General features: G+C 37.3%; 1 long non-coding RNA gene across 2 annotated transcripts in view; it reads right to left on the bottom strand.

Moving 5' to 3' along the window:
- Positions 1-17,558, bottom strand: part of LOC121954345 (uncharacterized) — a 53,291-nt gene that overhangs the window by 34,614 nt on the left and 1,119 nt on the right. For both annotated transcript variants that reach the window (XR_006106568.2, XR_006106567.2), the window contains exon 2: positions 8,296-8,439. This is a non-coding gene — a long non-coding RNA (uncharacterized LOC121954345). The remainder of the gene's footprint in view (positions 1-8,295; positions 8,440-17,558) is intronic.

The raw sequence follows: 17,558 nt of genomic DNA, 5'->3' as shown, positions 1-17,558 counted from the left end.
ACATCTTTCTGAGAAAAGAAGTGGGCCAGAGTGATGGTATATGTTGAGGCTGGAGCCAGACTCTGCTTACCCTGAGGAAAGCATGGCCTCAACTGGCCAAACATGAGCAGTACAACCCACAGCGCATCCCCACTTTCCCACTGATTGCACAGACACTGACTGGACAGTATGAAACTAATGCAAATTTACAAACGAAAAATTACTGATGATGATGCATTTAGTTTGCAAAACTAACTGACATGAATAAATCTGCTGTAGTTTATTTGAGATGATGAAATCCCACAACACACACATTCACATGCATGTACATGCACTCTCTCTCTCTCTCTCTCTCTCTCACACACACACACACACACACACACACACACACACACACACAGTGGTGTTAGGACAGCATTGTGTATGACATGAGGGGATTGGTGTCACTGTGTCACAGCTGATCCCTGGTGTACTGTCAGACAGCAGAGACCCTCAGGGCCCTCCTTTACTGCTGTGAATACAACAGTCCATACGGCATCTGTCGTTCCCACTGAAAAACACACGAGCGAGCGTGTGTGTCTGTGTGTTGTGCGTGTGTTATATACGTGTGTGTGTTAGGGTATGCATTTTGTTGTGCATTTCTGATTCTTGCTATAAGACATCTTGTTACAATTCGAAATTTCACTAAAATGTTTTTCCCATACTCTCATCTGACCTCCAACACCCACCACTTTTTTTCTCCTGCTCATCCTAACCTGCCAGCTACATGCCACTGTGACTACCTACCTGATTAGCCTCATTCTCCGGTGTTTATTTGTCCTATCTTTAACGACAGGTCACTGTGGTTGCAGCCACTGATGACCTTGTTCTAGCACTCCTGACACAGTAGGATTGCTCCATAAATGGTGAGTAAAGACTGAGTGTCTGGGGGTTAAAAGCCTCCATCATCACAAACAAAGGTAAGTTAACAGTGACTTGGTTGTGGTTGTGGTAGGGCTTCTGTTCCTTCTGGTAAGACTGTTTCCTCAGGTAACTTTAGGAGGAGTGTTAGATTTTATTGCCTGATTCAGAGAGATAAACACTGCTCTAAAATCAATAATTTTCTCTCTCTATATAAAGACTCTCTAGAGTGAGAATTAAACACCAGGCGTTAAAAAGAAAGAATTTGTGTTGTTGCTTTGTTTAGTAGGACACCTGTGTTTTGTGTGTTCTTGTAAAACATTGGTGTCTCAGAGTTGGCCCAGACTGAAATATCTTATTAACTATTGAATGGTTTGTCATGAAATTTTGTGACACCATTCTTTGTCCCCAGAGGGGGAATCCCTGTGATTTTGTGTGATTTTGATGATGCTCTGACTTTTTCTCTTGCATCACCAGCAGGTTGCCACTTTTGGCTTTTTGTGGGATATCTTATTGTGCCTGCATTACATGTGTCTTTAATGTCGGTGTAGCTACATCCACTAGGCGGCACTAGGGGGCAGAGTCACAAGTTTCCAACAACATCAAGTGTGATAATGGTGGAGGAGGTTACATCCAACATGTGCACAGAGAATTTTATTCTCACTGGGCTATGTTAACGATTTGATCCATTCTGCTACGTAAAACTCTGCTAGAGCCGATAAAAACAATCTGCAAATCTGTGATGACATTACAATGTAGTCTTTGAGGCAAGTGTAAATTAGCGGGTGCAGCCAGTGGGAGAAACACTACTGCTCATATTCAGAAGATAGAAAACTTTTTCGGCGTATGTGCATGGCAAGCAACTCCATAGGACTGAATAGGAGCCATCTTTGGTCTACTGTATAGTTATTATCAAAGTGTATGGGTAAAGATTATACCTGTATAACAACATGTCAGTATTAAGCTTCTAGCCTGCTCACAATAACATTAGCATTTAACTCAAAGCATTGTTGTGTCTAAGTACAGCCTCACAAAGCTGTCAGAAATGCTGTGGTACCTGACTTATCCAACTTTTGAAGGGTACTATGAAAGGGCAAATAAAAAACACAAATAATACTGTCAATATTGAAAGTTGTGGGGTTCATTTTATAGCCTTCAAACTCAACAAACAACAACCAAAAAGTCTAACCACTTATTTGTTTAACCAGTGAGTCTTCATCGGGGCGACTGAGAAAAGTGCTGATCCAACACTTCTATAGTTGCTGTGAGGAGAAGCCTCTTGAGGAGGCACCAAGGAGCTCGGTCTGCTCCCCGGGTAGACACAGACAGAATGCTGCAGATTAACTGGTTTTCTTAATGTCTCCTCTGTGGCGAAGTTTCTTTCAGAGGGCTGAGAGGCAAACAGGCCGCGGTGAAAGACTCACTCCCCATTAGTGGAGGTAAATGGCTCTTCTGTGAGCAACCGGTTAAAGCAGGGCAGGATAAAGGGCCTCTCCACACACTTCTTCAGCCAGATTAGAGAGGTGACTCTTGTCTCAAGGATGTAAATGTTTATACGCGCACAGGGGTGCACTCTACCGTAGAAACCTCAGCAGTGTCACTGTTACATTTATCATCAGGAGTTTCACAAGGCTCTGGTCATCAGCAGTGAAACAGCTCATAATGATGCATTTCGTTTTACAGTCAATTCTGCATGAAGCCGATTTGTTTTTAGTTTAAGCTACACCTTAAAATGGGAAAATAAATTCAAAAACTCTATTTGATCTTTAGGTGCTATAACAACTTTCAAAATATTTTTTGCAAAACATAGAAAATGGAAGGATTTCACAAGAATAGAGAAAATTAAAGGCATCAGAGAAAAGTTAAAAGCAGATTCGACACAACTTTTCTTTGCCTTTCACAAGCTATTTAACCCTCTGAAACGCGATAAATGTTTTTTGTTTTTAATTGCTATGAGCAACTTGGCAAGAAATGTCCTACCAATGATGAGAAATTGGTAAAAAGGTGATGAAGAAAATGGCCTGAGAATTAGTTTTAAAAAGTGGGGGAAAATTATAAGGAAATTATGAAAAAACAGGTAAAAATGTCCAGAAAAATATATTTATAATCATTCTAGTTATATATTTGATTTTCTTGCAACTTTTTCACCTAGGTCTTGCCAATTTTTGTCCCATGTGTTGTCAAGTTCTCCCCATTTTTTTGAAAGAAATTAAACCAGTCTACTCAGGTTTCAAAGGGTTAAGACAGCCTATTCATTTTGTAATTTTTAAGGGTTTTGTATTATAAAAATTTACATGCAGTTTTCTGGAGCAGACAAACTATTGCAACACATTTTTTCCCTCACAGTTTTTCAACTCTGACTCTCCCTTACTCATTGAAAAGGTGGAGAGAAAAAAAAAAAAACAGCACCTAATCGCAGGCCCATTGCTTCCTTGCCAGCTACCAGCCCCTGATTGCATTTCAGCCGAGAAGTAAATACTACATGCTCAGTTACCAGGTGAAATCAAGCAGGCAGATGTGTCTGCAGCCTCAGTAGACACTCGCTGGACCCTGCCTCTGTCTACCTGTGCCACAGAGTTTCTAGCCAAGTCAGCTGCTGCCGATCCATGTTGCTGAGTAGGTATATGTGTGTGCGGGTGTGAGAGAAAGAGTAAGAGAAAGACCAGAGAAAAGGTAGGAATAATTTTAGTTGACTTTTTAAAGAAATTAACGTGGAATACAAAGCCACAGCAAAGAATTTGTAAGATTATAAAAAACTAAATCACCTTTTGATCAATAAAACAATGACTCAAAGTATTGCCAATAACTTCAGATTTCTACCCACACTCTGTAGAATCCGTCAGGCCTGTTTGTTATGAGGCATGTACAAAGAAGGAGAGCCGCAGAGGTACGTTTGCCAGAGAAGGGGTGAGAATACAATAGCCCTCCTTCCAAGGGTCTGTAACCATAGACTCTAATAAAGTCACTGCCTGCAAATAAAGAGCCACAGCGCAGCTCGCGTTACAACAACAAGGACGGCATTATACAACTCGGTTTGAAGTACACCACCAAATGTTAGACAGCAACAAACGCAGCACAATGCACACTATCTAATATTGATGACCCAGTAATAGCCTATATTATTTTCATTTCTATAGAACAGCTGATAATGAATTTATATTACTGATGCTACTAGATATTTTCATGAAATATTGTGTGTTTCTGTGTGATTCATGCAGTAAAAGCTGGTTCACTGGCCAAGAATGACATTAACTGTGAGAACGTTTGCACCCACATGCTGTCGGATCTGAACCAGAAACACGCTGCCCTTTACTCACAGACTTTCACAGACAGATTGGAAAGTGTAATGTAAAGGAATATTAACTGAACTAGTAATTAAGATTGCTTTGGATTATTGGCATTTATATTTTTCACAAGCGACAATGAGGCTAATAAAAAATAGATATATGTATTAACATCATGTTAGTAATACACACGATAATATTGTGTAAAATAATCCAGTCATTCTTAAATAATTTTTATTTCTTTCCATTCTTACTTTGTTTCTTTCTCTTCCTTCCTACACTTGTTTTTTGAGTGTAGTTCATTTAATTTTTTTTTAATTTTCCATAGATATCACAGTAATATCATTATTGTGAATTAATTTGACCATGATATAAGTGAAGTGAAATCTGATATCATGCCAGCTCTATTCTACCATTTAATATTTTTGGCAGAACTATCAGACTGTAAGACAGTGATGTGACTGTTATTCTCTTTTGCAACAACCTGTCAGGACACTGTTAAAAAATGGATCACTACATTGCCCACAATGCTGGTAATGGAGGAAGTATTCAGTTGCTTTACAAAAGTAAAAGTACCGATGCCACAATGAGAAAATACTCTGTAACAGTCTTGCTTTGAAAATGGCACTTAAATAAAAATAAGTATAATCAGGAGAATGTATTTAAACTATTAAAACTAAAGTACCCAATGCAAAAGAAAAAGAAAAAAGAAAAACAGAAAAGAATGAAAATGGATAAAGTATTTTTAGTAGTATTAGTAGTTTTAGTAGTTTTTAGTAGTTTAGTATTATTAGTAAAGTAACTAGTGACAAAAGATGTGAAATAAATAATAAGGACATGTAGCAGAGTTAAAGTGTCAAATGAAATGCAAAGAAAAGACTAAGTACCTCAAATCTGTACTTAATAAGTACAGTGCTTATAAATGCACATAGTTACATTCATACACGTCACTGCAGAATGTTGAACAGTGCAGCACTGAATGCTTACTTTAATTAAAGTTACAAAAAGTGGAAATGCATGTTGATACTTCACCTGCAACACACTGTAACATTAAATTATCAAAACAGTAGAGCAATCTGGTGATTCCTTTTATCGTCAATATTACATTGTAGCAGACCAAATTGTAATTGTAACCAAATGAATGAAAACTTAGTGCAAACAGATTTGTTTCCGCTAAAATACTAAAATGCAACAATGGAGAGAGAACTGGATTTTCCTCTAAACGATAACTTTCCCTCACAAACACTCATCTGTATTGTGTAGTTGCATCTAGCCAAAGTTTGAGGAAGGCTCTGTTTGCAAATTTCAGGCCTCCCCGTTGCTTGAGGTTGTGACCCCTCTTTTTATTTTTCCCGGGGCTGTTGGGTTAATGAAGTAACAACAAACTGGGCCTGCGGCTAATTTGGAGTGGCACTTCCTGGCCCCTCCTGTCTCCACGAAGACGTATTTCATTTTCTCTTATCTCTGCCTCGGTCATGTGGCTTTCCGCATGAACGCCCATGTCTCCCCCAGTTGCACGACTAATGGAAACTTCGTTAATGTCATTAATCTGCAGACCAGGACATGAACCAAACACGTTTAACCTTTCTGGGCAGGCCTCTGCCACAGAAGCTGTAGCGACTGTCCACACACTCTGTACTTGTGGCTCAGTGTGACGTGAAACCATATGAGATTCTCTTGTCCACATCCATTTACGCCACTGGGACTAACAGCCAACACAGCAAAGCCTAGAAATAAACTTCCCAAAAATATTTTTAACTGGTCCAATGATATCAAAGTTTCACCATAAAAAGCTCAATAATGCTTCCTCCAAACTGATATTTTTGATCAAAATTGGTCAAAATGGCTCAACCATGTGTCAACTATAAGGCCTGATTTTGTATAGCAGTAATACAGGATGTTATGTGCATGTTTTAAAACTTAAAATAATTGTTTCCCAAGTGCAAAACTAGTACAAGTTGATTTAAATATGTTAGTATGTGGGCGTTCATTTTTGCATATGTGAGTGTATACATACTGTATGTGTGTGTGTGTGTGTGTGTGTGTGTTTGTGTGTGTGTGTGTGTGTGTGTTTGTGTGTGTATGTGTGTGTGCATGCGTGCGTGCATGCTTGTGTGCTGGCATGTATATGCATGTGTATTTGTTTGTTGATTTATTTGAACCCTTTAAATCCCTGACAAATTAGCTTGATTGCTTTCAAGAACACAGAAGGAAGGCAATGAGCAACCCACAATAAAATTACCAAGAAATCAGCTAAAAATTCATATTAAAAAATTACCTGAAATTTTCAACCAAAAAACAAATAAACAAATAAAAACAAAAAAAAAATTTAAAATGGTAATAATTCTATAAAAAAATATTATATGATCACTTTGAACATAATTTTCTGGAAATGTTTAAATTTTTTAAATTATTCTTTAAATCTACTAATTTCTTGCAATTTGCAGGAAATTTCTTTCCAGGCTTTTCATTTCTTTTTCCCCGTGTTTTTTTTTTTTTTTTAAAGAAATCAAAGCAATTTGCTCAGGGTTCAAAGGTTTAAATACTTGTCAAAGGCATCTGAAGGCAGCACAAGAAAAGTGATGTCAATCTAGGTTTTAAAGAGTTAAGCATGTTTTGTGTCATGTGGACACATATCATTTTGTTTTCCATGTTCTTTTACAAAAACAAACACAGATAAAAAGTAAATAAGAAAAGATCATGCTTCCTGAGACAATTAACGCATCTGAGTTTACACTGAATATGTTACTTTTCTAACCAGCCTCACTTGACTGAACGGGTGTTTATAGATGACAGCACTCTCACTTCCACCATGCACATTTAAACAATGGTAATGTCAAAAGACTGCTTAATGACTAATCAGGTGGCTGTGATTCATGCCTCATTCAAAGCCCTTATTCACACATTCCTGCAGCTCCATGAATGGACACTCTCAGCCCCACATGTCATATACTTTCATTCATAAAGAAGAAAACAACAAGAGGGGGAGAGAGGCTGGAGAAAAAAAAGGAACCTCTCTGGTAGGATGGGTAACCCAGGGGACATTTTCTTTTGTGTGGCGCTCAGCTTATGGGGCCAAATGCCAGCAGGCTTACCTCCACACTGTCTGTCTGTGTGTGTCCCCCTTTCCTTTGCACACAGTAATTAGGAGGATCTTAATGGAGAGGGGGTTTATTAGTGTCTGAGGAAGGCTTTAAACGTCACTTTAATTAAGGGGGATTCTGCAGACAGCTTGTGTGGCGATGTCACCCATTTTATAAAATCCTTGTTTGGGCACAACAGGAAAATAGAAGTGAGTCTTTAAAAGGAAGAAGGAAAAAAGGGCTTTCCAGAGGAAGGCCGTCTAGACCTGCGGTCAGGGACAGAGCAGATCGTCTGACCCTGGCTGGGCATTAAGATGACGGTCATTATTTGCCAAGAAATTCCACATGTGTGCACGCAGGGAGCAAACACCCCCTCTCACGAAAAAAAAAAAAAAATCAGCCAAACAAACCACCCGCCCCTCTTAAACTGTTAAAAGATAACCTCACTGCTAAAATTTTGGGGGGATTAATTTATTCTCAGCATATCCTATGGCCATTCATGCAGGATATAAAATCCTAGATTATTTCCTGCTTGGTTAACCCGCATCCGGCCAGTCCCTCTCACAAAGCCATTCTAATGTTGCCATTAGTTATGCTCCTCTGGTGGCCAAAAGATTGATCCCAGAGACTTGGAATCCAATAAATGTGTACATGAATGGCAGAGGGAGATAACACGTTTCCCACAGATAGCGCAAAGGGGACGATCAGTGCTCAAACACGATTGGAAAAAGATGATTAATGATGTAATATTTGACAATAACCTCAACATTCAATTCAGCATTCAATTTTTCAAAAGGCTTTTCCTGTTTACGTCATGTTTATGAATTTATTCAATCTTTTTAGAATATTAACCCCTAAAAATGCTTCATTTTTTAAAGTTGTCTGACAAAAACTAATGTGTGAGGTGTGTTGTAAGTTTTAAAAGAAATTAATAAGGATTTTTTTTTTTTATCTGATGAGGACAAAAGGAAACAAATTGCCTCTCTGTCAAAAACAACAAAAAAGAAGAAAACTAGCATCCCAACGACCACTAGCAAACATGTACTCACTCATAAAAGCTGGTGTTGTCACAGACATCATGAGGCTGTAAAAGTCGAGTCTTCCACAATAACTGCAGCTGCCGGGAGCCTACGGAGGGGATCTGATAATGGGCCTGAGGGGAAACGACGGCATGCTCAGGGACCATGGATTGTCTGGAAGACAGATAAGAAGACACAGGAACAGGTTATCAGCTACTTTATGGGGTGTCACTCTCCTCAAACACTCACCTGTTCCGCAGGAAAATCATAGAATCACAAAGCAGGCGTCCCGTTAATTCATGCAGGGATCTTGCTGTTGTGGATCATATAAATGCAGATATATTTACACCTTTGAAACCATGTCCAATTCACCATGTTTGCATTAATAATATACAGATTTAGTTCTATTTTGTTACAAGAAATGAAAAATAGGACATAAAAGCATATTTTGCTTTTTTCATGTATTTATGAACAAACGCCGAAAATACCTCCTAAGATATAATATTAACATAAATCAGGATTTCTACCCATGTGACAGTGTGTCAACTAAAACTCAAAACATGGTCAAAAATTTATGTTGTGCTTCAAAACCAGTGAACACAACTCAGAACAGGCTCTTGGGACTCATAGAAAGTACAATATGTCCACCCAGAACTGTTTTGTTTTTTTTAAATTGTCTAACAATGTTATTAGAAGACACTGTCGAAATACTTGTCACTTATGTAGATATGTGGTCCAATTCTGGCTGGATTAGTCAGCTGTCACAGCACACTTACACAAATTCCTTAATTGGCGCCAATCATTCAACAACACAGTGATTTTCCTATTTTGTACGGTCCCTAAAACATGGAAAAACATACAAGCATGGAAAAATCATCTGTTTAAAACTTTACTTGTCTCATGGGTAGGCAACCTGCAGCTCTCGAGCCACATGCATCTCTTTGTATCTTCTCCCTATGGTTTTAACAAAAAATGATGATGAATGATGGTGAATAACCATCATTTTTTTTTAACATTTTCATTTATTATTGTTGTTGGCCAATAGTGATTCTAACATTTCCCAGCTGTAAAAATGTCTAGCCTTTACAGCGATTAAAAAATGATTTAATGATTTGTCATATAAAGTGTGTGTCATAAAGCCTGGCACCTTTTCCTCTACGTTTTGTCAAACGTCAGGAGCGGTGGCTTGTTTTGAGTCTTTCCTGACAGGCTAGCTGTGGTTTCCAAATATACCGCCCCCCCCACAAAAAAACGTGAACAGATTTGTTTGCTTTCATTTCCAATGTTGCAAAGTTAAAGTACAAAATAATCATGAATAGTTCACTGCAGAGACGCCACCTTGTGGTTACAAATATTAACACTCATTATTGCTGATAGGGTTATTTAGACTTAATAGGCTGTGTTACGTTCATTAAAGGGCTCAAATCTGTTTTCCAGCTCCAAACAGTTTTTTTTTTCTTTTTGGCCAAAAATGGCTCTTTTGACAGTAAAGGTTGCCGACCCCTGACTTGTCTGGATGCAATTGTTTATAATTTTAGGACAAATTTATTTTATGTTTGAAGTGGACAACACTGTTGAGCAGTGAGAAGGAATTAGCTGATGGAGCAGCTTGACTGAGGTAAACGGCAGCTGAGCTGAGAGGTGATGTGCCTTGTGGCGCTACTGGACAGGTACTCTAAAAACACTTCCTGTGTAGGTGGAGAACAGTGGCGTCACTGCACCCTGGGCTATTCTGAAAGAAGTTGTAATGCAAAGCTTTTGTTCGTGGTACATTTCAGGGGCCAAAGCAAAAATCTTTCATACTAATCACTTTCTATGAAAGGTATTGCAATTGTTAAGAGCATTTAGTTGAAGTTTCTTTGTATCAAATTACACTGAGTGCTTTGTTCACTTGTATAAAGCTGGCAGAATAAAAGTTTTGTTTTTTTGTGCAAGAAGAAATTGCATTTTCCACAATGAAATCACTAAACAATAAGAAACAATGCCAATTTCTATTTTCCACTGACTTCATCCACACGTGATAACGATCACCACATCATGAATAATTAAAGAGTAGTTTTTGTTATCATCTTGGAGCAGCTTGTCGCTGTACACTAATGTACAGGGAATGTATGCTTACTGAAATGTTTAATTGCAAAATATTTCTAAAAACTTTGTCATATCACTCACGCCGTGTTATGGTTTACTTTTACATTAAAGAACATCGTGACATGACATGCCTCAATGTGCAGACCGCGAAGCCACTAAATCAGAGAGAAATGTTCCTTTTACATGAAAAAAAAAACCGCAGCCCAACTGTAGACTGCTCAACTGCATGGGTACATTCTCCAGATTTTTTATCATTATGCATTCACCCACATAAATGATCAAAACAAATGACAATCTCTGTGCAAAGACGAGACGGAGCCCACAAAAGGGAGTCTGACAGCCATTTCCACAACAGATGTTTTTACAGAGGGGTGTCTTCTCTCCGCTGAGCAGTCTCACACATGAGAGACCCCCAAAAGCTTCAGAGAAACGTCCAGAAAACCAACATGTAAATTTGTAACTGCCATGTCTCAGACTAGCTGGCCCACGCCGACTTTATATACATATCAGTGTGGATGATTTAAAAAGGCGGAGGAATAGAATTAGAACTTCAATATCAGAAAAAGACAACAGACAACGTCATTATGTGTTATCGTGAAAAGATAAGTCCCTATTGATCCAGGTTGTGGGCAAAGGCTGCGCTATTGACAGGAAGACAGAATATGTCGGAGGGGCAATATTTCATACATTTGGCCTGTTCACTCCATCACTGTGAGAGGGTGTTTTTCTGGGCTGTATATAATAACACGTGTGCTCTTTATTTCCTTCAGATCAATGGTAATGCGAGGGGGGCCACACAAGATGGATGCCACAGGCAGGTTAACCTATCGACTGCTGAACAGAGACACACAGACCAAGACAAGGGAGACCAACCTATTTACTGAGATGCACCTAAGCTAGTTGTGTTTTGAATCGCACTACTTATTACGCCCATTCATGTTGCCTAATGAATTCTAATGACATTTTTTTCATTCACCGAAAAACTGCAATAAAAAATCTGACGTCTTGCATAGTTGTATCTACTGTATATTTAGAAGAATCTATTTTTCTCCATTATATATATTTATTGTTCAATTGATTTGAGATAATTTTTTGCATGCTTTATTGTCTACAAGTCATGTCTAACACCTTCACTCTTGGAAGTTAGGGTGCAGGGAAAAGAGGCAATAGGCTGCCTGGTGACCACTTCCTGGAGACAGTACAGGAGGCAGACGGGAGGGCAGGCTCGCCCACATAGGTGGCCCGGATCTGGACCAGGTCAGCCGCGCCCTCGGACAACCAGCCAGCTAATCTCATGCCCATGCTCCAAGTCCCCTCAATCACTAATCTGCAGTTCTTTATAAATAAATAAAAAAAGTGTAACATTTAATTAAAAACATATGCAAACTTTGAGTTCACAAGTGTTGTTAATACTTGTGTAAAAATCTACACAATAACCCTTTGAATCACACGACCTTCAAAACCAAGCAGAGAGAGGTGAAATGATTAGTAAAATTTGATTAAAGATGGGTTATGATTGTAAAGGAGGCCTTATATTGTAAAAGTTTCAATTAATTAAACTGTACTGTGCTTGAATTCACTCTGTAAATGCACCTTTTGTAATGCCGTGGAACAGATATGTTGAGTGTTTAAAACATTTTTAACAAATTCTCCCTCCAAATAATGTGCTGATCCCATCTCTGCCGCACAGGTGATTCAACTGAAAATATCAGATAATTCTGAGCCTTTCTATTGTGGATGCAATGCTACACATTCACTAAGAAAATACAATAAAATCTAAATATGAAGTCACTCTGGCTGAACCGCAAATCGAACGTTAATAGAATAATACTGTTCCGACAGACAGCTCCGAGCATTATTGTCTAAAGTTGGGTAAAGGGTAATTAATTTGGCAGTAAATCATTCAGTGTTTTGGTGACTCTGATGAGAATTGTAATTTTTTTTACTCAGACACCCCCCCCAGCCAACCCCCAGTCCCCATTGTCTGTGTGAAAATGGAAATCTGTGCCACCAGTACAATATCCACATTATGTGCCCTGCCTCGACATTGTTGCATGACATGCTTGATTGTACCCTGGCATATAGGAACGGAAATGTGTAAACATACCATTAGCACATATTAAGGTTTGGCTTCCACTTACTTTAATGTGCAATGAGTTTATAAGTTTTTCAACAATTTCTTCCATGTTTGAATAAAACACCTATTAGATATTTGCAGAACAGTCTTTTTTATGTCAAAGGCAGAAAAAAAAATCCAAATTAGCTTCCTTCCGTATATGTGATTTGGACAAATGTTGTCTTTTTCAAAGTTACATTAAATACATTTTATAGAAATACACATATTTTTAATTATCTATTTTACTGTCACACACATGCACAAAACAATCACAGGGATTTGGCTTTGTCACACCGTTTTAACTCAACCATTCTACTTGTTTGTGCCGCCCTCAGTGGCAACTCTTATTAATAACGTTGCTTGAGGCTAAAGGTGCAATATGTTCCTTGTTCCTATTAAAGGTAGATGACATTTGTATACATTGATTTGACTTAGTGTGTTTATATGTTATACAATGATTAGACCACTAATGGTCTGAATGTTTCTCTGGATGTTTGTTTCTTGTGATACTGTTAGAGGAGCTGAGACTGAGACAAACACACAAAAAGAATACTTTAACCTTTGTAACTAAGTAGTGCTATCTTCTCAGTAAGGCTAATTTTACATAATAAGACATATTTGTTCTATATTCATCTTAGTGAATATGAAAGTTCCTCTTTTGCAACGTATTATGCACTTATTTAGAAACTGATTGGACGTGTGCATCACTGGCTGAGGATGCAGTACAGTATGTTTCCCATAGGGTTGCAATGATATACCTGTTTCAACATATACTGCTGTATGGAAATTGAGAGTTATCATACTGTGTACATTTGCTTGTCTATGGTATTTTAAAAATACAACTAGATGGAGAATTTTACCTTTATTTTAGTTATTTTCAAAAGGGAGACTGTTTACATATACTTTCAAAAAAGTATTCAGTCAAAAAAAGTTTTAAGTTTTAACTACAGAATAAAAATATACTTCTTTTTAAAATTCCTTTAAGGGCCATTGTAACTAATGTAATACTGTGATACAGTGACACAGCAACATTTTCTGAGACAATTATCGTACCATGAAAATCTCATACCATTGCAACCCTAACAGTTACCTTACCATGTATATTTACTTATCTATTGAAAAAAACTATTTATAAAATCTTTATAAAACCTTTATTAAGCTAAGATGTTACATTGAAATTTGTATTTTGCAAGTGAGACCTAGCTGAGACAAGGCCATGTAGCAGCATAAAAACAAATAAATCTCTCTCTCTCTGTTATTTTAGTTAGTTTCAAAAGGCAGACATTTCACAATTACTTCTATATTTTAAAAAATGGCTTCAAGTTTTAATTATAGTATTTTTTTTGTTAAAAACAACAACTTCTGTTCACAGTCATTTAAGGGTCATCTTTGTAACTGATAACGGTAATTCTGCTATACAGTGAAACCACAATATTTTCTGAGACAGTGACTGTACCATGAAAATCTCATGTTGTTGCAACCTCAGTGTCCCTCTCTCACTCAGTCACCCAAAAGCATGGACTGCTCTGCCGCTGCATGCACAAAGATGTAAAGTCCTGTCTCATAAAGGCAAATCAGAAAAGCTAACCAAACATTAACGACTGTAGCAGTCTGATTTGTTGTGCTCTGATAGGACTGAATCAAACATAACTTCTTTTTCTTCCACAACTACATCAGTAATCTTCTATAAATGGCAGCAGGACAAATTTCAGCACAAGAACTGTGAACTCTGCTCACAAACTCTGTGTTTTAGGGTCTGTTTGACACAGAATGAATAGAGCTGGCCTATATATATGACACTATGTATGCTCTCCCAAGATGTTATAAACTATCATAGGTGTTATATTAGCTTTTTTTTGTTGTTTTGTTCTACAGGAAGGTGTTGAGCGAACCATTGCTCAGAGACGTGGATGAGTTCCTGCTGTCACTAATAACTCAATGCTGCCACCTTGTGTCAGGACACCTCTACCCACAAACAAAAAAAGAAACCCTAGTTTACGCTTTAGTAGGTCTGTCAGCATGAGTTAATATTTACCACTGAATTCTGCATGGAGAAGATGAAAAACATGATTATATGCAGGGTGGCTTTTAGATCATCCATTATTGTTTTGGGGCTAAATGTGACACTGCAGTTTGCACTGCTTTGTCGATATATGTGTAAATAAATGTTTGCGTGAGCTGCACATTAAAAGTGTAAACGAAACATTAGAGAATATCGATGCTGCTGAGTATGTGCGTGAGTGTTAGTGTGTTACGGCTTGCGGTGTGTTCTCAGTGTTAACACACATGGAGAAAACCGAGATGCTCTCCTTTGCTGTAGATTTTACACGCTCTCCTCCGATACCTCAGCCCCACCTGTCTAGCCATGAGCTCAGAGTTGAAACAGAGTTCAGCCAACTTGAGAATTGTTCTTGCTTGTTTTATCAGCGGCGTGTACCATATTTCCCCCATGAAATACTACAGCCGACAAGAGATACTGCCAAGGGAGCAGGGAAACAATTGAATGGGCATTAATGATTTACAGGTACATATCTGCTATAATACCAACACAGGCGGAGGTAACTGAGAGCAGGATCTGATGACATCATTGATGTTGCCTCAGATAACACCTTGATCATCAACTATGTATGGATCTGGCAAAAGATATAAGATAATGTCCAAGTGAGAGTAGACTATTTACTGGACTAATGTAGGCTAGACCGGCGTGACATTCAGACTGAGTCAGGAACGGTGGGTCACTGAAAGTCTGAACTAAGCTGTTAGCTGTATAATTCATTTTAAAAGCTTATGTTTAATATTTGATTACACGCGGAATACATGAAAAAGATTTTAACGTTCTACAAACAGGTTTTAACATTAAACAGATGTTGGACACTGCATATTAGAGCTATTAGTGTGTGTGTTTTTGATGCAGCTTTCATTAAGCAACAGTAGGATTTATTATGGAGTTGCATATTAATGTAGAAGTCCCTTCTTGTTTGTTGTAGTCTGTTTTATTTTAATTTGCTTGTTTTTAAGGCTTTTTCATGTTTTTAATTTACCAAAACATAATGAATAGGTTTAAAGTTTATTGACATCACCTGACATTTTTAGTTACCTTAAAACATTTGTTGTAGACTCACTAAAATAATACACGTTAGTGTATGTTCTGCTTAATGTATGCCTCGCAAGTACAGTGAAGTAGCTTAATGTTGTACACAATGTATTGACATATGAAATATTTGATATTTAGCTTGTTCTGCATCAATTTATTTATTTATATATTAGTTGATTGAACTAATATTAATTGACAACTACTTTGGCAGTAGAATAATTGTTTTGGTCATTTTCTAAGGCAAAAACACCAAACATTTGCAGGTTTAATGCTTCTTAAGTATGATCATTTCATCATGTTTTTCTTTATCACGCATGACTGTAAAGTAAATAACTTTGGATTTATGGACTATTATATATAGATATATAGATATAATCTTGATACTTCTTTAATAGTTTTTTCTATGTAATGTAGGGCAGCAAATCACATCTATTTTCAGTCAATTAATATACCAATTATTTTCCTGATATATCAAATTGTTGTTTGTTGATAAAATGTTAGACAATGATGGGTAAACGTCTGTCACAGCTTTCCAAAGTCCAAGATGTTTTCTTTAAATGTCTTGATTTGTCCAAAACCCAAAGATATCCAGTTATAAAAATGAGGAAACATAAAAAATTCCCATTTTGGAGGAGTTGGAAATTTTAAGGCATTTTTGCTTGAAAATAACAAATAATCAGTTATCAAATAGCTGCTGATTACCTTCAAAAGGTCCCTCAGGAGAATGTTGCAATTGTGAAAGAGTCCTGCACCAATTATGCAGGTATTGTGCAGGACAATGAATTGTCAAATGATTGTCCTGCAGGCCTCTTTCTGTTGATCGACTAATTGATCAACAAATAACATGCATTCTGTGGATAGATTACCTGATTAATTAATTACTCAACAAATTGTATCAGCTCTAATGTAATTTTTAAGTGTCTGATCTTAGTATTGAATGGGTAATATTCAGGTTGTTGTGACCATTTAAGAAGTCAGTTTAAAAAGATTTCATTTATTAGAAAAAGTGGCGTCTTGTCTTTTTTTCATGGAGGGACTGTTTTTTATTAATGAGGGGGGAGAGAGTGGTGACAAACGGGGAGTATTTTTTATATTTTTAAGAACTGGGGATGGACTTGTGTTTTTTGTTTTGGCTTAGGGGAGGGACTTACAACTTTAAATGGTTGTATTTTGCATATAATTTCAATATCCTACGATAGTGAATACATCTATCATATAACCCTTTCCCAATAAAATTAGCACATGCACATGGGTTTGTCAAACACGGGTTAACCTGCTATAAATAGGCTAGAGACTGCTTTTCCATTACCAGAAGAGCAAAGCTCTGTACACAGTGCTGCAGCAGACAAGTAAGCCTTTTGTGTGTGTGATTTGTTTTGGTGTGTCCATACGTAGTTACAGACAGAACAGGTAGACAGCAGCATGGACAGAGGTCTGTGAAAACAGTGGTTACTTCTCCTTATATTTCTATTTCTTATTCGGTCGTTCGGTGCAGACTAATTTTGATTGATGTTTAAGAGCTGCTTAGATGGGGACCGGTAGTAATTAGTGGCGGTGCATCATTGCATATCACAGGTGATGGTGATAACTCCCATGCTGTTTGCTCATTGCATCAGCTCCAATACTACCAACATACATCTTACCTATATCATTTTTATGATCTTTTATTGCATTTATACTTATACTTTCTAAAATTTTATTCAGTACCTTAACTGCCTTTCAAGAGTTGTCTGTTTTATCAATTTAATTCATTTTATTTGCTTTATTTTTGTTGACCATTTTATACACATTTTGTTCTTGACTTTTGGTTTGACTTTTATAGACCTTTCTCTGTTTGGCATGTTTGTTAATGTGTGGTTTATTATTCCTGTAAATGTTTTTAAAGGTGCTATATGGATATTGTTTTTTTTATTATTTGTTTTTCTTTATTTATGTATGAGGACATTTTGCTGAAGAAATTAGCTGTTTGTTTTGATGATAACTCTCATTTTGTTT

The sequence above is a fragment of the Plectropomus leopardus genome, chromosome 13 (genome assembly GCF_026936395.1).
Source record: "Plectropomus leopardus strain MGB_pleo_1.0 chromosome 13, ASM2693639v1, whole genome shotgun sequence".
Taxonomy (NCBI): domain Eukaryota; kingdom Metazoa; phylum Chordata; class Actinopteri; order Perciformes; family Serranidae; genus Plectropomus; species Plectropomus leopardus.
The sequence above is the reverse complement of the archived record's forward strand: the minus strand, read 5'-3'. Positions and strand labels throughout refer to the sequence as shown.